General features: G+C 51.0%; 1 long non-coding RNA gene across 1 annotated transcript in view; it reads right to left on the reverse strand.

The window, feature by feature from the left end:
- LOC144378348 (uncharacterized) overlaps positions 1-16,460 on the reverse strand; it is a 49,912-nt gene extending 33,452 nt beyond the window's left edge. Inside the window, exons 1-2 of the long non-coding RNA XR_013440031.1 lie at positions 15,826-16,460; positions 2,494-2,685 (exon numbers count right to left, since the gene is read on the reverse strand). This is a non-coding gene — a long non-coding RNA (uncharacterized LOC144378348). The remainder of the gene's footprint in view (positions 1-2,493; positions 2,686-15,825) is intronic.
- Between the last annotated feature and the right edge of the window lie 96 nt (positions 16,461-16,556).

Below are 16,556 nucleotides of genomic sequence, written 5' to 3' on the forward strand. Positions count from 1 at the left end.
CAAAAGAGCAGGAAGACGCTGCATGGTTCTGGCAGAGGAGAAGCAGATGTTGTCTGCCGTGGGTTCTGAAGGCTGGTTTGGGAAGGAGGCTGTTTATTAAGCGCCTTCTGTGTGCCCTGTGATTGAGGAGGCTGCTTTTGCATTGCAATCCTCCCAATGGCCCAGTGCCGTTGGCATAATTATTCCCTTCTGCAACTGAAAAGATCAAAGTTCCAAGCCATGTCCAGGGCCACACATTTGGGAAATAGCAGAGCTGGGTTCAGACCTCTTCCGAAAGCCCACATTCCCTTCTCCATGTCAGAGGTTCTCCATGATGGCATCGTTGACGTTTTTTTGTCCGTGTATTGTAAGGTGCTTGCATCTCTCTCCGCCCCTCCCCCCAGCCTCTAAGACAAAACGTGTGTCTAGACATTGGTTGCCACATGTCTTTTGGGGGCACAAAATCACCTCCAATTAAAAACAACTGCTCTCTATCCACAACCTCCCCAAAGACACGGATTCCCACCCCCACCAATCTTTGCAAACGACCCTCCTCTTCCTCTTCCTGTCTCTGGTGCTATTGGGATCATGAGCCTGCACACGTGAGCTCCATGACGCAGGCTCAGTCAACACAGCCACCCAGGGCTCAAGTGCCGGTTCTGCTGTGTGACTGGGAGCCATCTGCTTCCCCTGGGCTGGTGCTCTTGACCAGGGGTTCTTGGCCAAGGGTGCACAGGACAGTCACCTGTTTTGTAGTTTTGTTTCTTTTCCATTTGTTGATTCTGGATATTCAAGGTAAAGCTTCCTTTGAGCAACCCCAACCCTACCGTGGCCAGGGATACCCGCTCCTGGGGGGACACCTGCCTGAATCCTTTCCAGGGGTCTCTTTCCCACCCGTCATGCATGAGCTCACTTCAGTTCACACACACACCTCCCAATCATCTCCATCCCTCTGTGTGCCAGGCACCACATTAGCCTGCAGCTGAGACAGGCTCTTAGTCAAAGAGAGGATCGGAGAATGAACATACCACAGCCCAGAAGAGGGTGCTGGGGAAGAGCCGTGCCCAGCATGCCACAGAGCACAGAGGCTGAGTGACCTGCTCTGTCACGCAGGCAACTGTGGGAGTGTGGATGATGGGGAACGGGCATCTCAATGTGTCTGACTAGCGAGGGGCACCTGGGAGGGAACACAGGTATGTGTGCACGTGCAGGGGCTGTGGATATATGTGCCAATGTAACAGGTGTGTGACTGTGTGAGTGGGGCTTAGGATGTATGTACGTGTGTCTTTGTGTGTGTGTGAAGGTTGCATGGTCCATGTGTGTCTGTGCCTTTGTGTGTGTGCGTGGACATATGTGTAAGGTGTGTGTACAGAGGATCTGTGTGTGCGTGTGTGTGCGCGTGCTTGTGTCTGTCAGCGAGCAGGAAGGCCTCCCAGACAGGCCATCCCTGAGTCTGGCTCTTGAAGAATTCGAAGCTGTTCAGTGGCTGGGGAAGGAAAGGATGAGCCTTTCAGGGAGGTAGCTGGTGGGGTGTCACCAGAGAGATGGGACAGGCACTGCACGGGGGTGTGGCAGAGCAGGGGAGTGGGGAGAAGGTGAGGAGTCATTTGAACTCATGCTAGAAGGGGCTCGCTGGAGACCTGGGCCCCTCATTAGGATACCAGGAGAGGATGCCGGCTACCTGGAGAAGGGCAGCCAGCTACAGGGCAGCAGGTCTGGGGTCGTCCAGACAGAGACCTGGCAAGGCCACTGTCTGACACATCTGCACACAGGACGCACAAGAAACATGTTCTCAGCTGGGCTGGAGGGGCACATTGCTAGTATCCAGGGCAGAGCAAGCCAGAAGCCTGGGGCAGAAGTGGGCTTGGTCTAGTCTCTAGCCTCCTAGGATTAGCTGCTCCTTGGGAGCTGAGACCCTGTGCCAAATCACCTCCCTGCCACCCACCCCTTTCCTCCCCACCCACTCTGGTTTGGACATGAGGTATCCCCCAAAATCTCATTACTGGATGCAGGAATGTTCAGAGAGAGATGATTGGATTATGGTAGTGAGCTAATAAGTAGATTAATCCATTTGATGGATTGATAATTTGGATCCTGGGGTGGTAACTGTGAGATGTTACTGGTGGAAGTCGGTCACTGGCAGTGTGCCCTTGGGGCTTATATATTCTGTCCCTGGCTCCTTGCTTTCTTGACTTCCCACTGCTGTAAGCCGAGCAGCTTTCCTGGGCCATGTCCTTCCACCCTGCGGTTCTCCTTATTAAGGCCCAGAGCAATGCGTCAGCAACCGTGTGCCGAACCTCAGAAACTCTGCACTCAAACCTCTCCTCCTGTTTTGTTCTTGTCAGGTGTCTGGGTCACAGTGATGGAAAACTGACCAATGCACCACCCTCATCCAGGTGTCCTTAACCTCTTCACACATGAACCTGAGAAAAGTTCAGCACGACCCGCCATCACCACCCCCACCACCCAGCAAAGCTTCTTCTCCTCCAGCTCTACCTGGGAAGACCTCCTTACCCAAGGACGTCCATCTCACATCAGTTTGGAAGAGAGTTTGCTGGAAGGACACAGAAGCAACCCATGGGGCCAAGAGTCCAGTCGTGAAGCAGCAGCGGGGGCCCAGAGGCTGTGAAGGAATGCTGAGGTGACCGTCAGCCTCATCAGCCGCGTGACTCTGGGCACGGCATCCCACCTCCCTGGCTCTGTGTCCTAAGACAGGAAGACCAAAATGCCACCATCAGGGAGTGGCTGTGATTTGTTCAACAACATGTACTCATGGGTTGAGTATCCTCAATTTGAAATGCTTGGGACCAGGGATGTTTCAGATTTCAGATTTTTTTCGGAGTTTGGAAACGTTACATAGAGAAATGAGCTCTCCTGGGGATGCACCCAAGTCTCCACAACACAAGATGCACTTGCATTTCACAGACAGCTTTTACGCAAAGCCTGAGCTACTCTCCAGCTTATTCAGTGCACCTGCCCACACGAAGCACACTTTCTGTAAGAGGAGACCAACAGGCAGTAAAAAGCATAATAAGTCACTTAATTATGAAGGGTAGAGGATGAGGCATGGGGGGAGAAGAAAAGCAGGGTAAAGAGAAGAAATAAGTTGAGATGGAAATATGAGAATGCACCATGTGACCACTGGGTAGAAGGAGCTGGGAGGAGGCTAATGTGGACCAGGCAGGAGACTGTGTGACTAAGCCCGGGAATGGCATGTGGCAGCTCCACAGGGCCACTGGCACCGAGCTCAGAATGGCCATCATCATTCTAACTGGCTGCTCAGGCTCCCAGCCTGGACTCAGTGTCCCAGGGACAAGGCCTGGGGCTCTTGGGGCCCGCTGCCCACTGGAACCTGTCTAGAATCCTCAGTAACCCTGCAACTGCCCTGATGACTGGATATTGTCCCCAGTGACTTGCCTGCATTATCTACCAGGGACATGCCAGCTTAGATGCCGCAGTCTTGGCTGGGCACAAAATCATGAGCCACTCACAGCTTTGTAGATTCAAACAGCAATTCTTTATTCCCGAACTCACACCAGCCTCTACACACGTTCTGGGGAAATCCGAGTTCTGCAGGCCAATTCATGTCCCAAATGCTTTCTGAATTCCACGAGAACTCAACGGGAACTCAGGCAGCAGGAATGCCCCATTCCCAGCAGGAATAACCTTCAACCTGGAACTTCCCTAAAACCCAGATTGTCTTAAACCGGAACGCCTTAAACCCAAATTATCCTAAACCGGGATACTTTCTAAAACCTGCAGGATACACCTTAAACCTGGATCCACCCTAGTCCTTGAGCAGGGTCACCTTTCGCAAAGACACATGCAATGTCACAGCAAATTTCCAAGGCAAGTCCATTTAACATGGGGTACGCTGGCAAGGAAATTTCGATGCATCATTCCTACTTGGCAATGGCCCTCAGCACTTAGAGACCAGGTGCCAGGCCTGGGGCATCTCATCATCACATGATTAGCAAGTCCAGGGGCTTCCCCTGCTGAATACAGCAAATCAAGTCATGCCCAATGGTGTCCCCAGCATCCAACAGGCACGGAATCACCCAGCAGCTTGACCTTGGACTTCCCAGTCTTCATACGACAATAAAATGTGGTTTAAGCTAGCTGGTCTAGGATATTTTGTTATAGCAGCCCAAGTTGACTAATGCACCTGAGATTGCTATTGCAGCCCACACCCACAGCCCCATGCAGCAGAGGCCCCACTAACACAAACCACAAAGGCTGGAGGAGACTGTGCCTCAGTTGGAAAGAGCACCCAGTGGGAGTTGGTAGACCTAACAAGTTCTGTGACCTTAGACATGTAGGTCAATTTAGGAGTGACACACTTGGCTCCCCTACACCTCAGTGCCAGCTTCATGCTTACCTGCCTCATGTGCTGGGATCCTGGCAAGATTTATTTTTTGGAAATAAAAATTATTTTTTATTAAAAACACCCAAACCCCTTTGAATCAAAGAACACTGAGGCCCCTTTCTGCTTTTAGATGCTATGATGCTGATGCCAGAACTTGGTAAGAAAGAAGTCATCCAGAGAAATCTGCAGTATGAGTTGGGATCAATGAGGTGACCAGATCTTCAGGAGAGAGTTAAATCAGATAGTGAGAGAAAAAGTGAGTCCCATCAAATCTGGCTCAAAAGATATTAAATAGAAAGGGGAAGCCATTGGTTTACTTAACTCAAAAGTCTAGGGAAACAGCTAATATCTTCCTGTGGGCAAGGATTGACCTAGCAGTTTAGACAGGGCTTCCTGTCTCATCGTTAGTCCTTTGGTGATATTAATAGCATCCTCAGCCCCCATTAGGAGTTCTGACACCTCTCAGAAGCTCTGGGTGTTACCTCATGTAAGCAAAACAGCTGCTTGATTTCCAGATCTTGCATCCTTGCATACCTTCCCTCCAAGGGAAAATCAGAAGTATAAGACTTCTCAAAAGCCCTTGCAAATATTTTCTTCAATGATCCATCCTAAAAAAAAAACTCTGGTACTACTTGGGTTGGATAGGCTTGCACTGATTAGGGTCCACCTGAAATTGATGACAGAGTCAATTCCATGCAAACCCTGGTCTGCTACATGTAAGAAAGTCTAAACACAGGTCTCCCAGTGGAGGGTCAGGCATAGCCCCAGGAATAACCACGGACCAGCACTCCCAAGAGTGGTAGATGATTCACAGCTCACCAGCCCTTCACACACACTAGTAGTGCCTTTGATCTCCACACTATTCCCATAAAATCAATAGTGTGTGCCGTTTGTTCAATTTCTAGAGAAGGAAAATAAACCCAGAGAGCTCAGCTTGTGCAGAAGCCCAGGACTCTCAAGTTCAATGCTCTTTCTAAAAGCCACACAGGAATTTACTACACTGCTGTCCATCACCTGAGGAGCACAAAGGAAATACGGGAGGATGGAGTGTTCCCTCAAGGCATCGCCCCTAGATATGGAAAGCAGAGCCTCAGGGAGCTTGGTGGCTCCTGGTTCCCCAGAAGCACCACCCACAGCAGCCAGAAGGCAGAAGAACCCAAGTGCTCATCAGTGTGGGAATAGATGAACTGTAATAGAAAAGCACATGCTGGCGTCTTACCCAGACCTCAGAAGGAAGGACATCCTGACCCGTAGGTCACCATGGATGAACCCAGAACTCTAAGACACGAAAGAACAGCTACTACACGATTCCACTGATATGAGGTCCCAGGAGGGATCAGATTCCTAGAGACGGGAAGTAGAATGGGAACACCATGGGTTGGGGAGAGGGAGGAAGAGGAAGCTACTGTTTGATGGGTGCAGAGGGGGGGTTCTGGGGGTGGACGGTGCTGATGATTGTAGAAGGACGTTCATGTTCTCAATGCTATGCCTTTTACACTCAAAAAATGATTACAGTGGCAAACTTTATGTTGTGTATATTTCATCACTTACAAAACAAAATAAAAGTTAATGGGGAATCTTTACAGGTTTCTTTAAGTGAACAAGAGCCTTAGCCAGATCAAGGAAAGGTCCATGCCCAGCTGATCAGCATGAAGTCCCAGCAGGAGGAGGCCCTGAGGACCCAGTCCCATCGGACACCGCTGCCAAGACTCAGAAAGATGGTTTGCCGTGACCTCCGTGTGTTCCGAAACGAGATGTCGGATCTGGATTTTTTTTCCTATTTAGATTTGGTGACTTCAGAGCTGGTATCAAGTTGCATTGGCTGACAGGAGAAGAAGGAAAAAAGAAGAAAGAAAGAATCGATATATCCAGCTTGTGTTACACACCAAGAAACACACCCAGATGTGGAAACCCACACCCTAAAATTAACGGCCGAGGTTTGTGTACAATTCCCCAGTGAATGCCAAGGGGTGGGGATTTTCTGGGCTCCTCTAACTTGGCCCCTACTTCCCCTGGAGCCCTCCCCAGTGCCCTGAGGTCCCAGGGAAAACCAGCCCCAACCAGGATCCTGGGGAAAGAAAGCAAACAAGCCAAAGAGATCCTCTAAGTTAGCCCCTCTTCCTCCACCTAGGAGGGACATTTAGGAGGAAGCTGTTCTAAGATCATGTCCCTTACCTTGGGTCCCTGTCTGTGGGGCCCAGACCACCCCAGTTCCCTGCTAGCCTTCCGCCTTCAGTTTCTCTCATTCCAATGTCCTACCTAATGGCTGCCAGAGAGACTGATACCCAATACAAAAGTGATCATCCACTTCTTTCTTAACTCCTTACTTCCCAGAAACAGCAGTTCCAATTCCTGCCCATGGCACACAAGAGAGGACCACAGAGCCCCCTGCCTGCTCCTCTAACCCTGCGCAAGGGCGTCTCCACAGGACAGCTTCCCCGGGCTCCACTCACACTGTCCCCTGGTCTAGGAACACCCTTGCTCCCGAGGACAACGCTCGCCTTCCAGGATCCCAGAGTCCCCTCTGCTATGGAGGCTCTCATCTTGCGCAGATGACACAGCTCTTCTTAACTGGCATCTGCTGCGCTCGCTTCCACCAAACTCCAGCCTCTGCTGTTTGGGGGCTGGGTGCCATTTTATTTAGTTTTTCACCATCAATTGTATTTTCCTGAGTGTTCACATGACCTCACTTTCGTATGGAGTCCTGTACTCGGATCTCACGAGCTGGTGTTTCACAGAAGTGCAGCGTCTACACAGCACCGGGATGAAGCCCTTAACAAGTGCTAGTGCTTCACAGCTGAACTAGGGCCCTGGGGCCAGATCCTGCCCTCTGCCTGTTCTCGTAAATAAAGTTTTGTTGGAACCCAGCCACGCCCATCCATTCAAACCTCTGTCACTGCTTTGAGAAGTAAAAGGCTGTGCCCTCAGAGCTGCAAATATTTCCTATTTGGCTGTTTGTCGCAAAGGGGCAAAATTGCAACGTATGTAGTCGAGGGGAGAAATAAAGAATGTCCACGCACTTCTGCCCCTTTTACTGCTTTATTTACTCAAATTTCTCAATACAATTTCACTCTATAGGTTCTTAATCAAGAAAATGACAATCCTTAATGCTAGGCACTGCAAGAGACATAATCCATTCACAGCAAACAATTCTAGATCAATTCTAAACACTGCAAAACACACTTAATCATGACAGACATTCCCTCTGCAGACACATCCAGGTCTTTCTGTCCATCAAAAGGATCCCTGCAAGACTGCCAGTAAGTCTCCCTAACAGGTGCTCCGGATGGTCACTGTGGCATTTAATGACTCTTTCTTTGGAATCCAAACCAATCCCCTCCAGGAAGTCTTAAGCCTTAGGTTTTATGTCCAGCAGATGCACGCTCACTCAGACCGCGGTGACCAAGGCAGGCTTTTCCTGAGTGGAGTGGACGACTGGTTGAGAAAGGGGTTGTAGGAAGAAATTTCGGCTCTCACCAAGGTCCAGAGGAGACGGTAGAGTTTGAGAGTGGTGAGGATCATGCAGAGGCTCAGGAACCATGACAAGTGATGGGATGTCAGGTCCTCATCAGGCTCTCCAGCTCGAGTGCATCCTGGTTTCAGCTGGCTGAACCCCTGTTCATCAGCTCTATTATTTGTACTAAATTTGGGGGCTTTTGACCCCCCTTTCAATCCTTATTAGCTACCACTGGATTTCTCATTGACACCATTCACCCTGGGGTCAGAAACATGTGGTCTGGTGGTCTCCACCCTGATCTTCTCGCCTTTCCCTCTTACCAGGCGAGGACAGCCTGCGAGGGGCTTCACTCTGTTCATCAGAGTGAGGGGACGTGACTTGTCTGAGGCCATGCTGGAGGGCTCTGTGGGTGTCCTGGTGAGACTGAAGGAGTTTTAAAAATGGAGTTTTTAAAATGGAGTTGCTTAGGCTCAGGCCTCAGGCCTCCTCACAGGCCCTTTTCAGGAAACGTTTGCTGACCTGGAAGTTCGTAGGGACACCAGCCATGTCTGTCTCACGCCCAGAACATAAGAGGCGGCTGTTGGATGTTTTTGAAGGACTGAGTGAGGAAGTGAATGGGTGACATATAAGTCCCCCGCAGAAAGGGGTTTTAAATGGGCTATGAATAGGGGAGCAGTGCCAGGGCCTGGGGGTGGGTTTCCAGGGAGGAGCTAGAGGGTCTGGAGGTGCATGCAGGGACCACAGATCAGCCCCGGGTCATCTTTTGCCTCTCTGATGAGAGAAGAGTGGTTCCCTGGCCTCGAGGAGTTGGTGAAGAGGGGACCCTTCCTCCTCTCCCATTGCCCGGGGCACCATGGACCTGGGGTGGGTCAGCATTGAGAGGAGAGGGGTGAAGTCAGCACGTGGGGTCCCCGACACCCCTGCTTTTTCTCACATCCTGACAGGCGCCAGCTGCTTGTTTTCTCACAAGCTGGAGCCTGAACCTGGCTTTGACTATTCCCAGGCCCTGAGAAAGCTGATGGCAGTGTGTCTTGAAAACACTGAGGTTAACCATGAGGCCACACACGTGGGAACCAGCCCTGCCCTGAGCCACATTCCTGAGCCCCAGTGAACCCCATATCCCGACCTGGGGGCAGACACACCCAGGTCTTCCTATCCATCAAAAAGATCCCTGCAAGACTGCCAGTAAGTCCCCCTATCAGGTGCTCTGGATGGTCACTGTGGCATTTAATGACTCTTTCTTTGGAATCCAAGCCAATCCCCTCCAGGAAGTCCCCTGCCACCACTTTTGGGGCAACTCCAGCCATAGGGTTGACCAGGTGGAGCAAAATGCCTCTGGCTAGGATCACGCTTCTATAGTTCCTGCCAGGAATAACCCAAGAATTCAGAAGAAATGCCAACCCTGAGACCGACATCAGGAAGGCAGGGCAGGGTAAAGGTGGAAATTAGGAGAGCTGATTGAAGCCCTTGGAGAGGGAAATCAGCAGGAAAAATTATAACATATGTACATATACATTGCACATAGTCTGTATGTACTCCATTATATATTCCACAAAGCAAGGTTAGGAGGAGAAGACGGGGGTTTACTTAGTGGGGAAAGTTATAGAAATGTATTTGGTGTTCAAAGCGCTTAACTTAAAGGCTTCCCGGTCACCACAGTGGTGCTCTGGGCATAGGCTCAGGTTCATGAGTCATTAACAGCCTAGAATAGAGCTCAGAAAACCCCAGGCCATGGGCCAAAGCCTGCCCAATGCCTGTTTTTGTAGTTGACTGGAACAGAGCCTCACCTGCCCCTTTACACATTCCCTGTGACTGCGTTTGGGCAGCAGCAGCAGCAGCGTTGAAGAGCAGTGACAAAGTCGGTATGCCACAAAGCTTAAAATATTTACTCTCTGGCCCTTTCCAGAGAACATTGTTGACACTTGATTTACAGCCAGGCAAGGGGGCCAACCTTCGCCAACTATGTGCTAAATGATTGAAAACATTCATGACTAAGTGGAATCTTGGCTCAGAGAAAAAACAGAGATCAGATAGGCTGCGCACCAGGTTCACGGCAGAGCCAGGAATCCAGCAAACACCATGTCGAGAATTCAAGTTTCTGAAGTTCAAAACCCAAAGGGGTACAAGAGAGAGGCTGAACCAAGCTGTGTGTTGAAGGCGGCCACCAGAAATCCCAACTCCAAGCCCAGACTCCGGCCAGTGTGTTCAAGCCAGGTGACCCTCTGGGGACCTGGGTCATAGCAACCAGGAGAGGGGCAGCACCTGCCTTTGTCCTAGGTGTGGTGAGATGGCTCCACCTGGCCTACAAAACACCTCCTAGTTAAAATGGAATCCATTCTAGCCAACCAGGACCTGCAGCCACTCTCAAACTGGGGTCCCAGAGAAAAGTGCAGGTCCTCAGGAGAGAGGGCTGGTTTCAGCTGTAGGGCCCACGTCCCAGGATCACACTGAAGATACAGGCTGTGGAGGAGGGTGGGGAAGGAGACACGGTGTGGGCAGGCAAAGGAAGGACAGTAGAAAGGAGACCAAAGGGGACCATGGAAAGACAGGACACTGGGGAGAAGGGCCCCATCTGCCCTGCTTGCTAAATAAGGTGAACCGCACTGGAAAGGGCTCAGAAAGGTGACAGAGATGAACAAAAACGAATTTGTTTCTGTATTCATTACTTCTTTCAACACCTACTGGGTGTCTGGTTCTATGTCTCGCATTAAGGATGGAGGGAGGCAAATAATTTCTCTGGGGGCCACAGTCTGGTGGGGACAAGCGAGAATACAAACCATGCACTCTGTGTTTTAGAGTGTGTTGGGTGATACGAGGAGGTCAGCATGGAGGGGTGGGGGGGGAGCTGATGGGTAAGAGGGAGGAGGGGTCTCAGCAGGTGGTGAGGGATGCAGAGAGACTGAGCCCCTGGGGTGGCAGGGGCATGGGCACTTGGAGAACTGTGAGCACTTCAACGTGGGCCACTGACTGCAAAGTGACAGTGACAGAGGGTAGGTATCTTGGGGCCATATCCTGAACGCCAGGCCAAAAGGGTTTGGGTTTTTATTTAGAGAAATAACCACAGAAAGATGATAAAGCCACCTGATTGTGCTGCGACTTTAGAGAGAGGCTGGCTGGAGGGGGTGAAACGGGAGAAACCAGAGCAGGACAGCGCCCCTCCCTCTGTCTGTCCTCTAATGTCATTTCTTTGAATACACTTTCTATTTGAGGCCCATCTAGCAAAGACCCTCCCCCGCCCCCTCCCCTCTAGTAGCTTCCTGCTCCTCCCGGCCTCCTTCCCGCCCTGCCCGGCCTCCACCTCCCTTGCATTTATTCTCTGCTCATCTCCCCACACTAAAGCTGTGTTGTGTTCGCAGCTGTGGGCCTAACACCTACAGGAACAGTTGACACATAGTAGGCCCTCAACCTTTGTTGAAAGGATGAAGGGAAGACAATAAAAGTCCTATTGTTTTAAGAAACTAGAAAACTTGGCTGGAGCCTATTGTGATCTCCACCCGTAAGCAGATTAGCAGCCTCTGGTCCTTCCCGGGTTAGAGATGAGCTGCCCTGAAGGTCACTGGGGTAGCCGAGGCCTGTATCCAAGGCTCCGGAAACAGGAGACACAGGAGACTCCGGAGACACCCAGGCAGCTGAGGGCACCAAGGAGCTCTGAGAACCAGATGTTACCAAGATCTTCCATGTGCAGAACCAGCACCCGGGCCTTGGGTTCTGGCACTGGGCGCCACGCTAGCGTCTTACAACACAGATGCTTCCAGGGAGGGTGAAACTGGCTCCTCAGGGCCCCACGTTGGAAGCCACAGTGAAATCATGTGTCAAGCATCCCTCTCTGCTGAGCCAAGGGCACGGCGTTCTACACCTGCTAATGAAGGTCCCCACATCACAGGTGGAACCCTGGAGCCAGGCTGGCCAGGGGAGGGGCCGGCATCAGCCATGGAGGAGGACGTGTCAGCGCCAAGATGTCACAGCCCAATGCTGTGCTCTGGTCACTCAGCCAGGGAGACCGAAACCTCTAATCCCCAACAGGACCTGCTATCCCAGATCCCTGAGTTCCCAGGGCTACCACAGAGACCTCATGCCCCTGTGACACAGATCCTCAGCCCCCTCACCCCAAGATGCTTCCTGACTTCCAAAGAAGATACCAGGGACCCAAGGTGGGCAGAGCCCACTTGGTGAATAGAACAGCCCTGAGAGGTCCAGCTAGGGAACTGTAGGAAAGGCAGAAGGATATTTGCATTCTAGAACCTCTGGGAAGTGACCAGGGAGTCAAGGTGATCAATAGAAATAATGTGTACAGCCCTGCCCTCTGAAAATGGCATTAAAAATGTATGTGTATGTGTGTGTATGTATGTACCGTGTGCATGTACGTGTGCACATTTATGTGTACGTATGTATATGCATGCATATGTACATATATGTGTAGGTGCATGCATGTGTGTGTACATGTGCATGTATATGCCTGTGTATGCATGTATTGTGTATGCATGTGTGTGCATGTGTATGTGTATATGTGTGTGCATGAGTATGTATTATTCGAGCCAAGGGACATGGGAAGGCTGGGTTCCATGTACTGGGCACAGCTCTTTATAGTATATAAAGTGGCACAGGGCACCTGGGGACACAGTTTGCCTTCTTCTGGTTTTGAAGTTTCACTGTGGGTATAGGCGTTGTGCTACAAACCTGCCACAGAGCCACCTGTTCCCAGGGGTACGGTGAGGGTATGGATGGTGCCCCTCGCTGGGGACCCTGTATGCCTCCATGTTGGTCTAGCCTGTGACCCACGGCACCTGGGATGGTGTTTGCACCTTGTGAATAATCTCTGGGGTCTGTAACACTGGCAGAGCTCCTAAAGGTGCCAGGTACTGAGCAGCTCCCAAGAAGAGGCAGAGGGAGAGGAGCCCCAGGGGCAAGGTGTGGAGCCCAATCCTGGGGGGCTCTGGGACCAGGGGAGTCTGGCTCAGAGCAGGTGGCATGGAGGGTTCCAGCTGAGCACCGGCTCTGCTGCTGCAGAACCTGGGTTTCCAGAGCTTGAGGTGGAGGCCCCCAGGAGGAGGAGCCACTTCTCCCACCTCCAATCAGGATACCTACCTGGACCTGGGCATCCTGAGCCCCTGAGAGACAGCTGCCCCAACCCAGCCTGAGCCCCCTGCCCCTAGCATATACATACTTGGCCATCTCCTCCCCAGGCTCCAGGACTCAGCCTCAGTGTCCCTTCTCCAAGGACTTCCCCTGAGTCACTCCATGGCATTAAATGTATGTGTGTCTGTGTGAGTGTGCATGCCCCTTCCCCGGTGGTGTGCGCCATGTGTGTACTCTGTCATGGGTTGTAGTGGACTGTGCTTTCCCACTTACCAGGTGTGGCTGAGCCAGAAGGCTAAGCCAGCCTGGAGGGGACAGGCACCAGTAGTACTTAGCAACTGAGTCACCAGGCAATGAAAAGGCTCTGCCCTGCAGCAGGGTCCTCAGGGTTCAGAATTTCCCTGGGCAGCTTCTTCAAATTCAAATTCTTAGGCCTTGGCAGGTCTGCAGAGAAGCCCAGAAGGTGCATTTTCCCAGGCGCCCTGATGGCTCTTGCTGACAGGGGCCTCTGGGCAGATCCCTGTGGGAAATGCCCGCCCTCTTTGCCTGTCTATTCTCCACTGCAGAGACGTTGCCAAGAAAGGAGTTTCCAGCACCCACCATTTCTTTTTGTCTCCAGTCCTTTAAGTATATAGAGTTTGCAATCTTATGCCCTAGTGCTGGGGGAAGGGGGGGTGGTTACAGAGAGGTATGTATTTGTTATTAATAGGAATTAGAAGCAGATGTAAGTAATACACTGCGGTTACCAGGTGTACCTGTGCCATTGATTGCATTAATTCATTGGCTGTGTGGACTTCCCCAGGACCCACTATGTGGCCAAGACACTGATCTTGGTATCAGAGGCACCAATTAACAAGACTAGGCATCTGACCTCAGGGTGCCCCCAGCTCAGTGTGGGAGATGGCAGGGCGATGGCTGCTGAGTCCTCTAAGGCCTGATTAAGAGCAGCAGGGGCACTAATAATGCAGCTGTCTCAAAAATCCAAGGCCTGTTCCAGTGCACAGTGGTGCTTCTGCTTAGTCACTAGGAACTCTGGTGTAGCTTCATCTCAAGAATAAAGAAGCAAGCCTTGCCAGGTACAGAGGCGCACAACTGTAATCCCAGTGGCTAGGGAGGCTGGGGCAGGAGGATCGCAAGTTCAAGGCCAGTCTCAGCAACTTAGCAAGACCCTGTCTCAAAATTTTTAAAAAAATTTTAATTAAAAAGGGCTAAGGTGGTGGCCCACTGGTAGAATATCCCTGGGTTTAATCCCCAGCACGGAAAAGAATGAAAAATAATAATAATAAGGAAGGAAGGAAGGAAGGATGGGAGACAGTCCTCATTTGCTTTACAGGATTATATAGCTCAAGAAAGAAAGACACATGCACAGCAAAAGACTCAGAAAATCACAAAGCACTGTGTGGAGGGTGGGGCTATTGTGTCTTCTCAGTGTCCCTTACGCATCATGACGTATGTACAAGGCACAGAACACTAAGTACTATCTCACTGTGGCCTTTGTTTTTCTGGGACAGATTGTAGCAGGGTGTGTAGCCTTGTGCACTAGGAGGTGCACATTGAGGTGCCCGTGGGTAGTTCGTGGCATAGCTGGACTTCCCGAAATACCATTGACCTCAGGTGTCCTGAGACTAAGGTCACAGTTGGAACTAGGTGACCCGGATGGTGCAGAGGGTGCCAGGGTTCTGCAGCCAGGCTGCCTGCAACCACTGGAAAACAACATGGCTTCCCTGGAAACTCCACACTGGGAATTTCTTCAGTTGATCTGAAAGAAATCTAAGAAGCTGGCACTAGACAGAAGCACTGTTGGAAACTGAAGATGAGACCACTTATCATACCTACTGGAATTTATTCTTTCAAATACAGATTGCTTTGGTTCCCAGGTGCAACCAGTCTATTAACCAATTCATGGATTATTTACGTAGAAATATAAGTCCTGAGCAATGAAAGCACTAATAATCTAATTGTTCATCTAGAAGATTATATATAAGATAGATAATGAAGGTAAAAATAGATATGATGACTAAGATAGGTAGATGGTAGATTAAAGATTGGAGAGGTAAGAGCAATACATGATAGAGATCAATTAATAATAGAAACACATAACGCACATAGACAGAGACAAATGGTGAGTATAGACTTGAGGCGATGCTAACAATATCAGAGGCAAGAATAATCACACCCTCAGCACCACAGTGTGTGGGGTCTCTGTACCATGCTTTCAGACTCCACACCCCACACTTGTCCTTGCTGAATTCTTGCAGCAACTTTGAATCCAGATCCAGAGCGATTAAGCAACTTCCCCAAGTCTGCAGCAGGCCAGCCCCCGGTTCTTTCATCTAAGTCTCCCTGTTCCTGAGTCAGAGGACCCCCCCACACCCCCACCTCCCAGCTCTGAGTTCTCTTTATTACTCTCAAGCCTTTGTTTTGTGTGAAAGCCTCTTAGAAATTCTGAAAATAGCCCCAAACCACCGGCCATTCATTGAGAACCCGAAACTGGCTCCTCCTAGGCTGTACCTGTTCCAGCCGCCCCCAAGGTTCCCAGGTGAAAGTGAGGTCTCCCGGGAGAAATGAACGGGGCTTTCTCTCCAGAGGCCCACCCCCTACCAACCAGCGCAGAAATGTTTTCTCGGCTGGCTGGGCTCCAGAGGAGCTCTAAGGAAGTTGGTTTGGGGCCAGAGGAATCTATGGTGCATTGTACCCTGAGGTCCTCCCTCCTGCCCATTTGCTTTAACTTCCTGTATCTTCCTTGAGCTCCCTCCCTCCTGCCTCTTCCCTTCTCCCACCTCCCCACCTCCAGGACTGGTAGGTCTGCGAAGGAGCTTGACCTCAGTGTCCCAGAGGTGCCTCTGGACATCTTGTCACAGCCTCAGCTCTCTCCTGCCCCTCCAGATGAGTCCCTCCCTGCCCCACTCCCCTGGGGAGCAAGACCAAGCCTCCAGGGTGTTCTAACCTGAGCCTCCGGCAAGCTGGGTTCCAGGGCCACTGGACTCAGGGCTCAGGGGACACTGTCATAGTGCTTCTGTTAGGAAGTTCACCTGGCCAGGGGGAACGGAGGCCTTGTCTCTGGGTGTCTCTAAAGGGATCTTGTGAGAGTTAAAGAATCCTCTGTGGGAGGTCTGGGAAATGGGAAGGAGAAGAGGTGGAGAGATCTGGCCAAATTCCTCCCACAGTCTGCCCCACCTCTCCCCGTTGGCCTGCTAAGCTTCAATCCTCAATTTCTGGGTCTCCAAGTCTCTTTTTGAAATTTTCCGGTCTGAAAACCCAAGGCCCTGGAACCTAAAATTCTTAATGTAGAACAGGACTTCTGTTGATCCCAAAGAAACTTTTACAATGTGCATCCAGAAATCCGTGTTTAAAATGGGCAAATTCTTGTTTTATGGGTGGGAAGCTGGGGGTGAAGAGGTGAAGTGGTCTGCCTGAGGTCACACTGCCAATTCCCATTCCCCGGATAAGGCTGGAGAGGTATCCTCCAGACCCTGACATGGCCGAGGAGGTCACCCACCTTACTTGACTCTCCTAGGTCTAAAGTTTCAGGTTCTTTCCTGACTGGGGTCCAGAAGGCTATGGAGACACCAACTCAGAATGAAACCCCTGGGTGCCAACTGTCTTGCCAGGAGCCGGCCAACCCAGACACCCAGGACCAATGAGAATTCCTAAGGGCGGAGCTGCCGGAGGCTCCGC

Source organism: Ictidomys tridecemlineatus, chromosome 1, assembly GCF_052094955.1.
Source record: "Ictidomys tridecemlineatus isolate mIctTri1 chromosome 1, mIctTri1.hap1, whole genome shotgun sequence".
NCBI lineage: Eukaryota > Metazoa > Chordata > Mammalia > Rodentia > Sciuridae > Ictidomys > Ictidomys tridecemlineatus.